General features: G+C 45.3%; 1 protein-coding gene across 4 annotated transcripts in view; it reads right to left on the bottom strand.

The window, feature by feature from the left end:
• The window catches only part of SLC39A10 (solute carrier family 39 member 10), a 53605-nt gene extending 37565 nt beyond the window's left edge, over window positions 1-16040 (bottom strand). For 3 of the 4 annotated variants that reach the window (XM_040603711.1, XM_040603714.1, XM_040603715.1), the window contains exon 1: window positions 3133-3295. The gene's annotated coding sequence lies outside the window, so the exon portion shown is untranslated. Of the gene's footprint in view, window positions 1-3132; window positions 3296-16009 lie in introns of those variants that run through there. The other variant, XM_040603712.1, reaches the window with a different exon arrangement.
• Between the last annotated feature and the right edge of the window lie 257 nt (window positions 16041-16297).

The following is a 16297-nucleotide window of genomic DNA, read 5'->3' as shown; positions in this document are numbered from 1 at the left end:
TTCTACTGATGTTTTAAAATGTGTTAAGAAAGAAGTCAGGATAAGTTTGTCTGACAATTCTGCAAACGTGCTATAACGCAACACGCTATAAACCAGCAAGTGTTCTGGCAGGTGACAGCCAATCTGTGAAGAAAACTGAATGAGGTTTTCTTTTCTGATGTAATTTTCCTTGTGGACAGATGCAGTTAGGCCCATCCATCCCTGACTCTGCAGAAGAGTTTGTGAAGATGCCACGATCTTTCCCACTAAGTTTCACCACAGTGAAGGACTGAATCTTAACTTACAGGAAAACTTTCATGGAGCTTAGCTTTTAAGTAGCTTGTGTATAATTTTAACTCAGTAATTCCATCCGATGAAAACACGTAACTGTTTCCAAAGCCAGACTGATTTATCACCGATGACTTATCAAGTGCCCATCGGAGGTTCAAAATAAACTTCCACTTCTGTAAAAACGGTGACAGAGAAAGGACTAAGAGTTGTTACAATAGGCACACTCATGATCAAACGATGTTATAAGTGGACAGCCAAAGCAAACAAGTCCGACCATACCTCCCTTGGGACTGTATACACCCAGGCTTGAAGTCCATGGGATCTGGGCACTACTTAAAAGAATCAGCCATTGCTTTGCAGTAAATGTATTCACATGAGTAGAGTATCTAAATTACCTGCTTGACTGACTTAGTGAAGACCACAAAGGAAATCTGTACTAGGGTAGCTATATTCATTTTTCCATCTATATACATTTATCTTATTTGTGTAAGTCAAACTACACAAAAAGTACGTATCTTACTAAAGCTTCCTATTCAATATTCGAAAGGAATGGTTTATTAACATGTATGGCCCAAGCACCATATGGACTCATACACTCTCCTGCTGACTTTTCAAGATGCAACTCTAGAACATAGGTATTGTTACAACGGCACATAAACCTGTTTGAGACCACTAATTAAAAAGTTGTATTCCCAAGCAGGTATCCAGTATTCAGTACCAGGATCTGTGCTTTTTCACGTAAACTTTCTGAAACATTCCTGAATTACCCTGATGATCCAGTTTCACTAATTTTGATTATTTTTTTTTTTTTTTAATGGGAGGAACAACTGTTAACACAGCCAAGCCCGTGCGCCTATTTGTGCCATTTCAAACCACAACTTCTCTGTAATTGCAGGTTTTATGACTGACTGGATACCTACTCCGAAGTTAGTTCCTGTTTTTTATTTAAGCCAACCTGGAGAGCACAAAGACCAACATGAAAGCAAGGAATTTCAATTAAAACAAGCCTCACTATTTTGGAGAAATGGTGATTTATTTTTTTAATGTAGGCAGAACCTCCTTTCATGTCGCTTATTCCAGGTAGGCAATTGCATACGATCCTTCTACACCCACCTTCTGTGGACACTAGGGAACATCCCCCTATGGACGGCCACCATTAATATCACAAAACACAATTAATTCACGGTCTATACACAGGCCCTATTCTCTTTAACAGATTGCATAGCTGCATACTTTTTTCCTCAGAAGTACCCAAGCCTTGAAAGTAGTGTAAAAATGCACCACTGCAGGACAATACCAGCAGTCCTATTTTAAGTCATCTTAGATCAAAAAATCACGTTAGGAAAGTCTATAGCCACGCTGGCCTCGATATTCTTGCGAACCATGGAACTTTTTCATGGTACTTACATTACCATACCAGAGCATCAGTCTATGAAGTAACCATTTGGAAGTCTCATTCCTGGAGTTGAGTAGCATGACTCGCCTGTCCACACAAAATACCTATTCCCCTATGCATCTAATGGAAAGCACATTCTTAATGAAAACCTGAGTGCGTTCCCTGTTAAAACAGAATTTTAAAATCCTAGTAACTACCTTTTTTTCTACAGAAAGTTTTCTATTTTTATGTCACTAGATCAGTTTCAACGACCCAAAGGAACACTTTACTTTTGCCAACTAGATGCAATCGCTTCCATGTTTCTGAACACCAGGCCTTCCAGCGTGCGTTTCCCAGTGCTGCATTAGGCTCCACGTATCACAGGCTGCCTCCGTACTACGGTACGGCATCCTATCTTCGCAAAAAAGTGATGATTTTTACTTAAAGGCATGCAGTGCTTAAGAGTGTGAGAAACCAGAATTATTTCCAGCTCGGCCAATGCTTGCTCAGAGGCAGGCGTTTTAGGAACGCTTCCACAGAAGACTCCCCAAGAAAGACAAAGATAACTAAAGATTTTAAAAAGCAGTTTTATTCCAAAGTTCCCACGTTACGTGCACGTCTCGGACGGGTGCAGCGCAAGCCGCGGAACAGCCGCGCACAACGCGGCGCAGCGCAGCCCGGCCCGGCTCTCCCTTCCCTCCCCGCTCCCGCGCACGGCGGGGGCTCCCGCCCCTCTCGCCTCTGAGGGGAGCCCGGGGCCGCCTCAGCCCCGGCGCGGCTCCCGCAGGCGGTATCGCCAGCCAGGGAACCCGGCCGCCGCCGGCCGGCCCCGCACCAACAGGGCCCGCCGCGGGGGCGCGCCTCCCGCAGGGCAGCGGGTCCGGCCACCCCGCACCGCCCCGCCAACGGGCAGGGCGCGGGGCTGCCTCAGCGGCGGGGCCCGCCGGGCGACGGCCCGGGCACAGGCACAAGCCCTCCCCGCCTGCCTCAGGGGCCTGGGCACTGGCACGAGCCCCCCCGCCTGCCCAGCGGCCCGGGCACTGCCACAAGCCCCCCCTGCCTCTGCGGCCCGGGGCGCCGCCGCTCCCCCCCGCTCAGGACTGAGCTTTACCTGCCGCATGGCGGGCCCGCGGACGGGAGGAGGGAGGAAGGGGGGCGCGGGGGACGCGCCAGGGCCGCGGTGGCGCCTCGTGCTCCGCTGCCTCCGAGGAGGGCAGACCCGGCCACGGCCCCCCCGACCCCCCCCTCGCCCACCCGCGCAGCCCCGGGCCCGCCGCCACGTGATGAGGCGGCCGTGTCCCCCGCGTGCCGCTCCGCATCCCGGGGAAGGTGGTGTCCGCTATCGCCGGCCGTCACCGGCTCCGTCTGCCGCGGGCCGCACCGCGCCGGGCCCCCCCCGCCGGCAGCACAGTGCCGGCCGCCACCCTCACCGCCGCGCCGGCCGCTTGTGGGGGAGGGAATGTAAACAAATGGGGTTTTATAGCTACCTCACTCGAGTGCCGTGTGCATCTCCCTCTCCGCTCGGTACCAAACCGCCGCGGCGCCTCCTCCTCCTCCTCCTGCAGCTCCTGCCGCCGCTACGCTATTCACCAACGGCGGCTACGCCGGGCCGCCCCGCGCTCCCCGCGCTCTCCCCTACGCATCCTGCGCACCGCGCTGCAGGCGCGGCCCCGCCGCCCGCCCGGCCCAATGCGGAGCCATTTCCTCCCCTCCCCGGCCCCACCGCGGGCTACGAAAATGGCGTAGCGCGTGCCTGCCCCCTCCCCTCCCCGCGGCAGCTTGCGCTCAGCACTCCAGCCATGGCGGCCGGGCGGCGCGGCCCGCGCTCCGGCGGGGGAACGGGGCTGCCGGCGTGCCCTGCCGGGGGAGCCGGGCCTGCCGCCGGGGGCCGCCCGGGCAGCGGCGGGGCCCTGCCCGCAGCGGGGGTCTCCCCAGCACGGGGCTCGGCCCTGGCAGCCGGGTGCGGGGGCGCGTCGCCCGCCAGCGGTCGGCCTCCAGCAAATCCTGCCGGGCTTGCTAGGGGCAGAAACGGATTTTGCTTGTACCTAGGTGATAAATATTCCCCACCCCACCCCCCGCTGGAGGGGGAGCCGCCACCCAGATACGTTGGGCTCCTAGACAACAGCTACGGAACCGAAAAGCGACATCACCCTGCCTTGTGCCCACGGGACCCCTGGCTGGGACGCTGCCCTGCCGCGCGACATCTTGGTTTAGAACGCAGGACCTACAAGATACAGGGGTCCTTCCGTCCATCAAATATGTTTTAAAAGAAACCGGCTTATCTGGGAACAGTTGTTTATAGAAACCATGTTCCAAGGCTGCAGTGCAGCTGTAGGAACATTTCAGATCAGTTTTAGGCCGTTTCATTTTTTTTTTTCTGAGAAATCTGCATACAATTTTCACCACAGTTTCCGCCAGAAGTAACTGGTGTTTCCATAGTGGGCTTCAAGCATCAAGCAGAGCACACACCCACCACCCCATTTGTTACAGATGTGTACAGTTTTCTTTCAGACCCTCGCGTTACCGAGCAGAGCCGACCTGGCACTGCCACCGGGCGCTGTGTTGGGGCAGCTGCCCACAGCCTGGGCCTGGCCAGAGTCCCACCTCCAGCCACCCCACCATGTCCCACCTCCAGCCACCCCACCATGTCCCACCTCCAGCCACCCCACCATGTCCCACCTCCAGCCACGCTTAGCTGCCCCAAGGCCTCCCAAAGTCATCCTGTCAGTCTTTGCCTAGTGACATCCCCCTTAAAACAAAACTGGTTTAAAAGACTAAAAATGTAAAGGATTAACACTGTTTAGAAATCAAAAGAAAGGTGATACTTGCAAGACTCAGAAAAACACATAAGCATAATCCCAAAGTCATAGTGCGAAAGAAGACCAGAATCAACTTTTCTAGATAAGATGAATATTCAATATAATGCAGATAGTGTAACAACCTGATTAAGAGAAAGACGTAGACCTATCAAATGGTCCTAGACCTAAGACCATACAGCTTTGTGTGTTAGGCTACACCAATCTTCTGGTATGTGATGCTGAATCTTTACTGAACTTTTCCAATTACTCCCTTTCCCCCCACCCCCCACCCCCCATCATTTTTATGTCCCAGTGACAGACTTTCTAATTTCAAATCTCCTCCAACACTTTTTCTCTCTTTAGTATTTCTTTAGAGATGAAAAAAAAAAAAAATCAACACCTACGTTCCCTCCATTTTTTCCCCAATGTCTTACCGAATCAGGCACTAGAGTACAAACATACTAGTCCAGACATTTTACAGCCTCTGCTCAAGGTCCAGTTTTAGGGACTGTTAAAGCAGTTATAAGGTTCTATATAAAACTGTTGCGCCAGATTATTTGTATGTTGACTTGAATGATTTCTGCCTCAGAGCAGGTCCTTTATCTCCCAGAATTTTTGTACAGCAAATAAAATACAGATCTGATTCTGACATTGGTCATTAGATGCCTACCATAACACCCACTGCTGATCACTAGACGTGGCTGATTTGTGTTGCTGTTTGGTCTAGAAAGAAATTCACCGAGTGCAAAGAATTTTAAAAAACGTACAGTTTTGTGTTGTCTTCCTTCAGAGTGAATTGTACATGGTAATACAATGGAGCATTTGGGGTTTGTTAGCTTTTCTGAGTGAAATTCAAATAGTGTAAAAATCTCATTAAAAAAACAAAATCAAGAATTCTAGTAAGAGTGCTACAATGGATGAATGGAAATTAAGATGCTTAATACAGAAAGGCCCTTTAAAATTTCAGGCTTGATTGATTTTGTACTGGTTTTACTGCATTTAGAAAACTTGGAAAAGTTAGGTAAGTGGGTGAGGAAGCTTTCTGAAGGCAGCTTCACCTTCCTGTGAAGGTAGGGATGCTGCGTAGCTGCTTCCCAGAGATTCAGCCAGACAAAAATCTCTGTATTAGCGGGTTCTCTACCTCCTCGCCAGCAGCAGTGTGCACCTGGGTGTTTTACAGCCGGAAGGGACCATCAGTAGGCACACCAGCACTGTCAGATGCAGTATCCTTTAAGAATCCATTAAGAAAGGAGAGTCTTAAGTTTGTGTTTAGAGTTAGGCTACAGCCTTCCTAGGTAGTCTCCTGATGGCTTTCTCTTGATACAATGAAAAGCTTGTTTGTATCCGGAACATTTTCCCTATAGTTGTACATTTTATCTTGTAATTAGGTTACCTCTTCCGCAGCTTTAAAGCGTATGTTTTAGATGAACTGCCTGCACAATAGTTAAACAAGGTATGAGTTTCTATACCTCAGCTTCAGACATCCATAACAAAAACTATTAAATCAGGCATTACTATGAAGAGCAGGCAGCTGAGAAGGGTGCAGCTCCCTGTAAAGCGTGTGGGAACAACTGTCCGCGCTGCAGGGAAGCTGTGTAGCAGAGCAGGGCAGCCAGTGCTGCAAGAGCGCTGCTAGCTTGAGATAAATGCATGCAAGAAATCCAGACTGACTTTTCAAGCTTCAAACAGAACAATATGTTACTATACTTTTAGAAGAGAACTGTCTCCCCCCACCCTTTCACAGGGCACTTACTGGCTGAGTACCGCTGCATGGTACACACTGGTGCATTGGGGCGCAGGGAGGGAGTGCATCCTGTGAGTAATGTAGAAGGGCTCGGGGCACAATGCTGCAAAAGCAGATGGTGGCTTTTAGCAGGATCCTCTCAAGATGGTGTCCTGCCTAGGGGCACTCCTGGGCCCAGGGGCCAGGCGGGAGCAGGCAGGCTGCAGAGCTGTGCCAGCCTGAAGGGAACTGGTGTCAGACTGGCGTGTGACAGACCTCATGTGCTGATTGCCCTTCCTGCCTTCCCTTGTAACAACCTAACTGCATGTGAGGGATGGAAGGTCTGACATATATACGTATACACAAAAGTGGTTTGTTTAGAAGCAACATTTGCCTCGCTGCTAAATGAAAAAAAAAAAAAAAAAAAAAAAAAAAGGGGAATTTGGGGTTTGCTTCCGCTTGTGTTCTTATACCCAGTTCTGAATTCTGCACATGTGTTTAGTTCTTATATCCTGATATTGCCTCTGACCGTAAGCAGAAGTAAGACTCTTGTAAGTATTCTTTGGAGATTAGGAACAATAATATTGAAAAAGATTTTAACTGAGAGAAATTTCATTTAGAAAGCTAGTAGTTGAAGGTGTACACACATCTTCTGCTATTTAAGTGGGAGAAAAATGTCACTATTTGTTGCTGAAATTAAGTTTTGTACTCTCTGGCAAATTTCACTCTTTTATTTGAAGAACCCAGCTTAATTTTCTTACTTTTGAAATACTGATGCCTCAAGAAAAAGTCAAGATAATGGCTTGGAACATTGACTTCCTCCTTCCTTTGAAATCTTCTTGTCCAAAGATTTAATCAGAATCTGTTTGAATGCCAGCATAGCTGGGTTTGTGGTGTATGTGTAATGTGTATTTTCTTTCCTGTTCTTTAAAACATACTTCTAGCTTCTGTCCTTGCCTCTCATTCATTCTGGGAGCCTGAATGAGTCAGAAATGCCTTTTCTTGTCTAGCAATGGCCGACAAATATTATTCAGCTCAGTGAAGAGATTCATGGAGATGGGAAGTGGCCACTTTAAGCCCGAGGAGGCAGAGAATGGCTACAGGGCACAGCTATTGTCATGCCAACTTGCCCAGCAGTTTTTACCAATTTCCTTAGGAGTGAAAGAGCTTTACTACAAGAGGCTTTGCTCAGAAGTGCACTAGCAAGAACTGTGGAAGTTGGAAGTGAAACATCAGGGAATCATATAGAGGACATTTTCTTTCCTCGTTACATGATTTCCTAATCTCGATCTCAAAATATGACCTGTTGACAGTTGTCTCTTCTTTGTATTGACTGCAGTACTAACTGTGTAGCCATACGTGGTCAGTCGTATTGTGCAGGTTTAAGTTGCAGAGCACAGGTTGACTGTCACCCTTGGGTGGCGGGGTACGTACTCGTCCCCGGGCTCTGTAAGAGGGCACTGCGACTGGGTGCTGAAGCAGCAAAAACTTTGCTTACGGCAAGGACATTAGTGAAGGTGTTTAAGCATCAGGGTGAGCTTAAGTATCACTATGAACAAGCAGTGATTCTGTGATTAAAGCTGGTGCTTGGAAGTAGGCAGGGATGTCCTCTGTGGGGTTTCACCACCTCAGGACTACTGGGCTTGTTCACAATCAGTTTAAAGGCCAAGGTTATTTAACTCCAACGCTGTATATAAAAATGGTACTTTTAATAGAGACTATATATGCTTTTTTTCACATTCCTGCTCAACTGGGTGATCTAGTTTAAGCCTTGGCTTGTCAGATTTGTTTAGTTAGTTCTAATTGGTTTCAACTGTATAAATTCCAATGATAATTCAAAGTAGATCTAGCTAGTTTCGCACCAACTGGAAGGTATAATTTGAAAGTTGCATTACTTGTAAGATGGGAGAAGAAGGGAAACCCATCTGAGCTGTTTTGCTTTTTAAAACAAATCTTACGCTTCTTCTCTTACAACAACATGTATATACTCCCCCTGTTTGGAAAGTATATAGACATGTACGGGCATATATATAGGTTCTGAGGCAAAAATATCGATGCCAATGACAGAGTCTATGTAATTTTAAATATGGTACTAGTGTCAGTACTGACAGGGAATTATTTTAAACAGAAGCCCATGTTTTGGTTTGGGGTTATCTTTGTGGTTTGGGAGGGGTTTTGGTTGGTTTTTTGTTTGGGTTTTTTTTGTTGGGTTTTTTTAGCATGCTAAACCAAGATACTGGTTTTAAAGATCTTTGTTTTAGAAGAGCTAGGCTCTTTGTGGGAAAGGGCTAGGCTTTTTGTTTTGAAACACAAGCTGACATTTTTAGTGAAAAGACATTAAAACCTTTTTCATTGGCTCTAGACTTAAGGGTACCTAAACATCAAAGGACATGAGCAAAAGGACGTGATGCTGCAGCAATAGCTGAAGTATTTGTTCCACACAAAGCTCTTTTCTGCAATATGGAAAAAAGCCAGCATGACTTGTAGACCTTTGGTTAATTTTGCAAACCTAGCAAACGTCAGTGCAGCTTATCCACAGGAAAACTCTTGCTGGGCTAACTTAACTTTATTAAATACTCTCTCTTTGTTTTGTTATTATTTGTTTTAAACGTAACTTGCCAGTCCTGCTGTCTAAAGCAGCCAAAAGCCCTTTCGTTGGATCTGAGACCCATGGGATTTGCTGGTAGCGGGGCTGGGATAAGGCTCAAAATGGAAGGTATTAGAAAGCAAGGACAGCGTGTCACAGCCTTCTTCCTTTCTTGCAGAGTCTGGTTAATTTGTTTTTCTCCCTTCCTTCCTGCCTGTTGAAAGCACCTGCTTGCTTGTGGCGTCTTTTCTGTACACAGTGGTCGCAGAAAGATCTCATCTTCATACCAAAGGATATGATGGGAGGGAAAGGCCACTCAGTTGCTTCCTTCAGTGCATGACTGGGGTCAGACTGCGAGCACAAAGAACTTACGGCCATATCCGTAGCAGAGCTCTGTATCAATAAATACGGGATATTCTCAGCTGGAGCCGGGCAGGGTCCAAAACATTAAACAAAGCTGTGCTAGCTGGCTGGGTGGGGTAAATTGAAAATTCCTCTAAAGGCTTAACACTTATGAAAGCAAACTGGATTGTTTCCAAAACTGACCCACCTGACTGAAGAGGAAATATTGACCTTAATGTAATAATCTCTTTACATGCCGAGGAATTTGTTTCATACCCTTTTCTCAAACAAAATGAACAAATACAATGATACTGTCACTGATGTTATTTGAAAGAATCAATGAGCACATTAAAGTGAAAAAATCAAGGCCAGTATCTTTTATGTCAGTCCCTGCCAATTTTCAGCCACCGAGTTGATGACTGGCTATTTTTATACATGACCGAGACTAAGCTGAGTAACGCAAGCCTAGCTCTTCTAAAGACAGATTTTAGTGGACAGCTGGGGTGAAGTTCCCCATTTCTTTCAGCTGTGTTGCACATGAAAGTGAAAATGACCCTTTTTAAACTCCTGCAATTCCTTCATCGTCAGCAGGCAGAACCAGGAAGCCAAGACATCCTTAAGTTACCAGCTACTTGTTTTGAATATGTGAATATTGAATACTTGAATAGGGACTAATTGCCTATGAAGTTTCAGCAGTGGAAAGGAGAGCCAATACGAGCTACTGCGGACATGCTTCTGTAACTTAAGCCTGAATGAATGGGCAAGGGTGTTGTACAGCCTCATCTCTTCTTTATCACAGCTCTGAAGCCTCAAAGGGACACCTACAGAGAAGGCAGGAGACAAGAACATGCCCTGACAGGGAAAACAAACAAAGATACTGTTTGCAGAAATAAAGCTAATTATGAAACATGCTTTGTTGGCTTTTCTTTAAATCAGCTGTACCAATAGCAAAATCTAAAAATCAACAGAAAGGCTCAAAAATCAAAATTATTGATAACTGGCCCACAGTTTATGGAAAGAGTTAGCTTAAGCTTAGCTGTGTTTATCCTTCCATGCCTGATAATCACATAAATGGGAATTGGAGGGAGCAGTAGGCTGCTGGCCTGCAGGGTGCCATTGCTGTTAGATGGATGTGACCTTACCTTTGGAATGCTGGCATGTACTGAAGTTGTTGGGTCACACCCTCCCCATAATTTACATTTTTGTATTTGTTCCACCTATATTGCATGATGTAGAAGCATGTCAACCCCCTCCATTTCTACAGAAAATAAATAAGCCAGCACCAGGAATAGTATGAAGGTCATTAGGGAGCACCCTGACTTCCAAATCTGAAACTACAACCATTTGACGGTACTGCAAATGACAGTGCTGCAGCTTTCTTTTCCATGTTGCTGCCCCAAAATGCTCTGCACAGTTGGATGCTAATTACGGTTTTAACAACAAACACAAGGAAGAATGCGAATATAAGCATAAACAGCTATGAAGAAGAGAGTAAACTTTACCTGATATCCACAAAGATGAAGCATAGGGACACGTAGAATATGGTCTAAATGACAAGAAATGGGAAAATCAGAGATGAATGCTGGTGAAATGAAGTGGAGAGACCGGCCACGTGGATGTCACACAGCTAGGAGCTGGGAAGAGCAGAGAAATGGGGAGGCCTCTTTCGTTGCATAACTTAGCAACCTTACTCATTGCTTGTTAGCAATTACCAGTAGTAACTCCACTGAGAGCAAGCTATAGCAGCAGAAGGGTAGTGTAATAGAATGATGACTAAATCCCGTTATCCTTCAGGAAAGGAAGAGAAGTTTTGAAGCATTTTCTCAAGCAAGCGTGGGACTAGCGAGACTGCTTGTGAAAGAGGGGATGTGGCCACGTGTCTCTGCTGACCTGTCAGGCGATGTCTTTGCTGTGTATTAGAGCATTGAGGGAGCTCCGAGAAGACGCAGGGGTGGGAATGCCAATGAGCCAGCAGAGAGAAAATAAAGCCATTTCTGCAATGGTTGGGTCGGAGCAACATTGCTGAGGTAACTAACAGCCTGTCAAACTCAGGGGAAGCAAACCTGCCTGAGACAAACTTAATGCCACTTTTTTCAATGCTGAAATTGGGAAGAAAAAAGAAAGTTATGTTTGAAAATGCTTGATTTCATACACACTATGTATGGTCTTCCCACCCCGCTCAGGTAAGCTTCCCTCCTTGTATCTCTTACCTCGCACTTTAGAAATAACACTACAAATTCATTCCCATACACACAAAGGGTAAACTCAGATGAGCCTCTGTGGTAGCTCTAATGAAATTATCATGGACTTCTCCAAGAAAACCAGACAAATTTGAGTTCATGCCTTTTGTTGGTAAAGCAGAGCATTCAAAGAATATTTAAAATAAAATGTTGAACAAAAAAGCTGTTCTTTATAACAGGTTTACGTTATCGAATGTATACCAAAATGCTCCACAAGCATGCAGTGTTGTAATTCAAGGCTGAAAAATAATTGAAAAAGAAAACAAATACTACTGCCTTTTGGACAGGTAGGGGCAAAATTCAAGGTCTCGGGAGCAAACTGATACTTATTTTTTCATTTAATCACGGTGCCATCTCTCAATAAATATGTCTGCTTGTGGAACTGCTTCCAACAGGTGGCTTTCTCTAAACATGCGAGGTGGTATCCGTGTAACTTCTGAACAGCTTTTCAGTACAAGTTATGCTGAGGTTGCTTAGCTATTTCTTAGAAGAAAAAATGACCCATGAAGGTGCTTCACCCTGTCCCTGTTCATACATGGAAGTGTGTGGCTAGTGGCTCTCACCAAACACAGCCTCACAGTAGTTTTGGGCTGTTAGACCACTTAGGCAGTTTCCTAACCCTAGTACCTTAACGCAGCTATTTGAATCACAGCCTTACTTTGAACAGCATTCACATCAGAGAATCGTCGTTCTCTGCTTTTTTTGCAGGTAGTTTAGTATAAGTCTTTGTAGCTGGGTAAACACTGCCATTTCTTTCCCATTTGCAGAATTACTTTTCTGTTAATTAAATATTAAATGTATGAGAGACAAATCCACTGGATAAATTGCAAGTGAAACCTGAGGTTTGAAAGCCTGTCATCTATCAAATTTCCAGCTCACTAAAATTCTGAGAGTAAGTTCCTGAAGCACAACGCAATATCCTTTCGCAAATCAATATATGTAATGAAAATAAGGAAATTGTACACAGGAGCTTCAAGGCACTGTTTCTTCAAACTGAATAGAAGCTAAAATTTAAGTCAATACTTACTAATCATTTGCAAAGAAGCTTGGAATAAAAATATTTTAGGCAAGCCAGTTACTTGAAGAGAGACTGCTTGGGGCTCTCTGGCTTGTATGTACCTGGGCTGGGCTGGTGCATCGCCACGTTCCCATGTGAAGCAGCAACCAGGTGCTGGGAGAGTCTTACCCTAAAAACCAACTCACGGAGTTTGAGTTAAATTTATCTGAAATGACCGAAAAGTACTTAGTTTGGAAAGCGTGATTCTGGGATAACATTATATTACAGGGTGTGTCAAAATTCATAGTGTAAGAATGACAAGAATTCATTGCTGTTTTTCCAAGGGGGCTTCAGTTTTAATGTAATCTGCACGTCACACCCTAAAAGAAGTATACAAATTTCACCCCCATTATCTCAAAAGATACTAATGGTACCACAGCTATCACTAATTATACAAAAATAAACTTGGTTATGCAGCTTCCAAACAGCAGTGAATCAGAAAATGAACTGCCAGCCATGACGTGCCTGGATCTCGGGCAGGCACCCCCTTCCTGAGGGCAGCACGCACGCCTTACAGAACAGCGAGGCCACTTACACCACGATGCTGAGCGCCAGCCTGATCATTCACCGCAGCAGTGCCTGATTCTTGTGATTTCTCTCTTTCTCCTCTTCCCCATTTACAGGAGGGACAGACTGCGTGTCCTGTAGCCACTTCCCTCAACAGGAATAGTTGCTATCTGTGCAGTTTCTTTTTTAAACTGTATTTTTAAGGAGCTGTTTGAACAGGGTTTTCTTGTTTATTATTATATTGATATTGAACCGTGAGCTAGTAAAAACAATATTATTGTAGCGCTCCAGTTTTTAAAACCAGAGCTGCTGTTTTCACAGGAGGACCCTGCAAATGGCTGCACACAACTTGTAGCTGTTGAGCTCTGCGGCGTGTGCAGTCTGCAAGCCCCAGTTCCTGCAAACAGTGAAGCAGCAGCAGGGTATTTTTCAGAGGTTACTGCTCATAATTTTAATTGTAACCCAAAATGTAATGCAGAGAAGAGCGATTTTTGCAGGGCAGGGTGGGGTGGATCAAAATTACTGCAACTTCTTCTTCCCCGCCCCCCCCCCCCCCCCCCCCCCCCCCCCCCCCATGCTACTTGTGTTGCAGTGCAAAGCAGCACAGAACCAGCATTCATTTCAAAAGTCAATGATCTCCTGAGGGCAAAAGACACAGAGAGTCCGTCTTCACACTAATATAACCTGGTCTTCATACTAATATAACCTGATCAGCAATTGTTCAGACAGCTGAGGGAGGAGGAAATAACAAGACATCAAGAGTTTGGCAGAGACGGATGGAATTGCCCCAAAACATCTCTGTCTGTTCACTGGTCCCAGAGCAGGTCTCTCTTCCTCGGGCAGCCCCCAGCTTTCTGCCTTGCTGCAACCACCAGCAAGGCCACCCAGCCGTTTTGGGGTATAATGCCATCTAAATAAAGGCAACACGCAACTCTGCTCTCCTGTCCTCAGAAAAATCTGCTTTACTGAAGTCTGACACACAGAGTGAAAATAACTTGCCCACAGAAACCTTTTCAGAGATGATTGAGTCTTCATCAAGGAGTAGTTTACATTTTCAAGAATCTCAGCAAAAGGACCCTGCTTTTTTCCAACATGACTTAAATGTATGGTCACATCTGTGCAGAGGTCCCAGAGACAGATATTCTGGTTTCCAGATGTAGGAATCCTGGCCAGCAATTCTGTTCCGTCTGGGGACAGCATTGCCATGTCCTTTCCCGACAGCGTACACTTCAACAGAGCCGAATCTGTTGAATTTCCAGCTGTTGAGGCAGCTGGAAAACATTTGCCAATGTAAATGACACATCCACTTTTTAGGTGGAGCAGAGAAGAGCAGCATACTGCTTCTGTATTCAATAACTTCTGCTGGGGTAGGGCTTATGGGTGGATTTTTTAAAATATTTTTTTCTTTTTGTATGGCCTATGAAACCAAGATATTTTAGTGTAATAGAAGAATAGGAGAAATCATTGCCAGCAGGCTCCTGGTGCTGTGTGCACATTTTGTTTTTTCCAAAACCAGTCTTTCTCTTTAATGCTGTCAACCCCCCCCCTGCATTGGTTGTCTGTGGTGGTGGCAACGTGTGTACAAGACAGGGATGGTCAAGGTCACAAACAGACCACTGCCTTGAAATGCCACAAATCAAACATATTCAGTCTGGGAGATGGTCTAAAATAATTTCCTCCTCTGAAGTGGTCTTCCCTCTTTGACTCTTTCTTCTCTCCTCCAGTTCCTCCTACTGCTATTACCAATGCAGCTCCAGAAAAGTCGCATTGGTGTTAGGACATTACCAGATTGTCATTTAAATTATTTTTTTTGAAGGTCGGGAAACACAGTACTTAAACTAGTGCTGATGGTTCCTCTGCGGCAGCACTTGCCAAGGTGGAATTATAACCGAAGAGCGACAAGTACAGAGGAATCAGTACGAAGAACAAATCTGTTGCTGATAAGGGCTCAAATATAAAACTTAAGCTGTCTTATCTCTCTCCACCACCCAGTCACTTCTCACTGCAGGCCTTTGAAGTCTCTCACCATGGACTGTTACTACATAGCATCGCTCTGACAGCTATGCCCTGGTGATGTAGAGGACACAGAATATATGTATTCTGTTTCCGAGATACTGATGAGGAATAATCTTCCCAGAATTAAGTTTTGAAACAGTTTTCCTTTAATATCATACAGGAAGAGGCAGCTTGAGAACCCTTTCCTATCTGATGCTTGCTTAGTGAACATGCACTGGAACTGCCTTTTGTAGCATCGCTGCAGTTAATGCACTGATAAAACCAGCTTCTCCTCAATGGACTTTGTTTGCTTTAGCCTGACTTTATTTTCAGGGGATTCAAATTTAGCAATAATATTTGTATGGTCTTGAAACTCTTGTCTGTTTTCAGAAAAAAAAGCATGTTGCCAATATAAGTTCAGAGAGGAGGCAAAAAAAATATGTTTTCCTTGAGCTCCACTTTGTCATGTTCTAGGAGGAGCAAAGCCAGACACCAGAAACCTCCCACAGAAAAAGCTGCCCTCCTCAGCGTTTTTAGAGAACTTACTTCAACATTGATCTTTAAAAGAAAAAAAAGAACGAAAGAAAGAAAAGGTATAAAAAAATGTTGTAGACCATTTTGAGACAGGTACAGCAATACTGCTTTGCTGAGATGTTTGAAGCTAGGGTTTAATACGATGTGGTCTTAAGTACTGCAAAACACCCATGAACTACAAGGCAGGAATGATTGCTGAAGTGCTTACAACACAAGCAAGCCAGGTGTGAGTGGCACAGTTTTCTTCTTCACTCACACTCAAAACACATAGATTATCTTTGGCAGAAAGGCACTCTCCCTCTGACAAATCTGTAAGGCATTGGAAAAAGCGACACTGACTTTCCGTAGGGAACAGCGAGTCCTGTGGAGACAATGGGATGTGAGGCTTTCCTCCTCCACCCCCCATTGTGCTTGTGCCTGGTGGAGTTCCAAGAGAATGTGGAAAAAAGATTATTTGGTTTCTATTACCCTGAAGCAATCATTTCCAGTAGTCACCTAGTGAACCTAAAGGAAGTGTGCTTGCTTTAACTTTTTCCCGAAAATGATGATAAAACAAGTTTATAAAGGAATGTGGTACTTACCCTTGATCAGACTCTACCTCCAGAGTTTTAAAAATATTGCTGGCTTTACTCAGGCAAGTATTTACTCAGTTGCTTAGTAGCTCCTTGCAAATCAATGGGAATGTAAATGTGCTGGGAGTGAGGCACATGCTTTAGGGTCTTGCTGAATCATGTCCTTTGCATGTCACAATCATTACTGAAAAATGTGGTCGTGACCATACACCAAATAAGGACACGAGCATTTGTCATGGAAGGTAGAACGTGGCAGGACGTGTGAAAGGTGGCTGGGGGAATGTTTCCTGTCATGAG

Source organism: Falco naumanni, chromosome 8 (genome assembly GCF_017639655.2).
Source record: "Falco naumanni isolate bFalNau1 chromosome 8, bFalNau1.pat, whole genome shotgun sequence".
NCBI classification, from domain to species: Eukaryota; Metazoa; Chordata; class Aves; order Falconiformes; family Falconidae; genus Falco; species Falco naumanni.
Note: the sequence above shows the minus strand (reverse complement) of the source record. Positions and strands in the feature narration are given on the sequence as shown.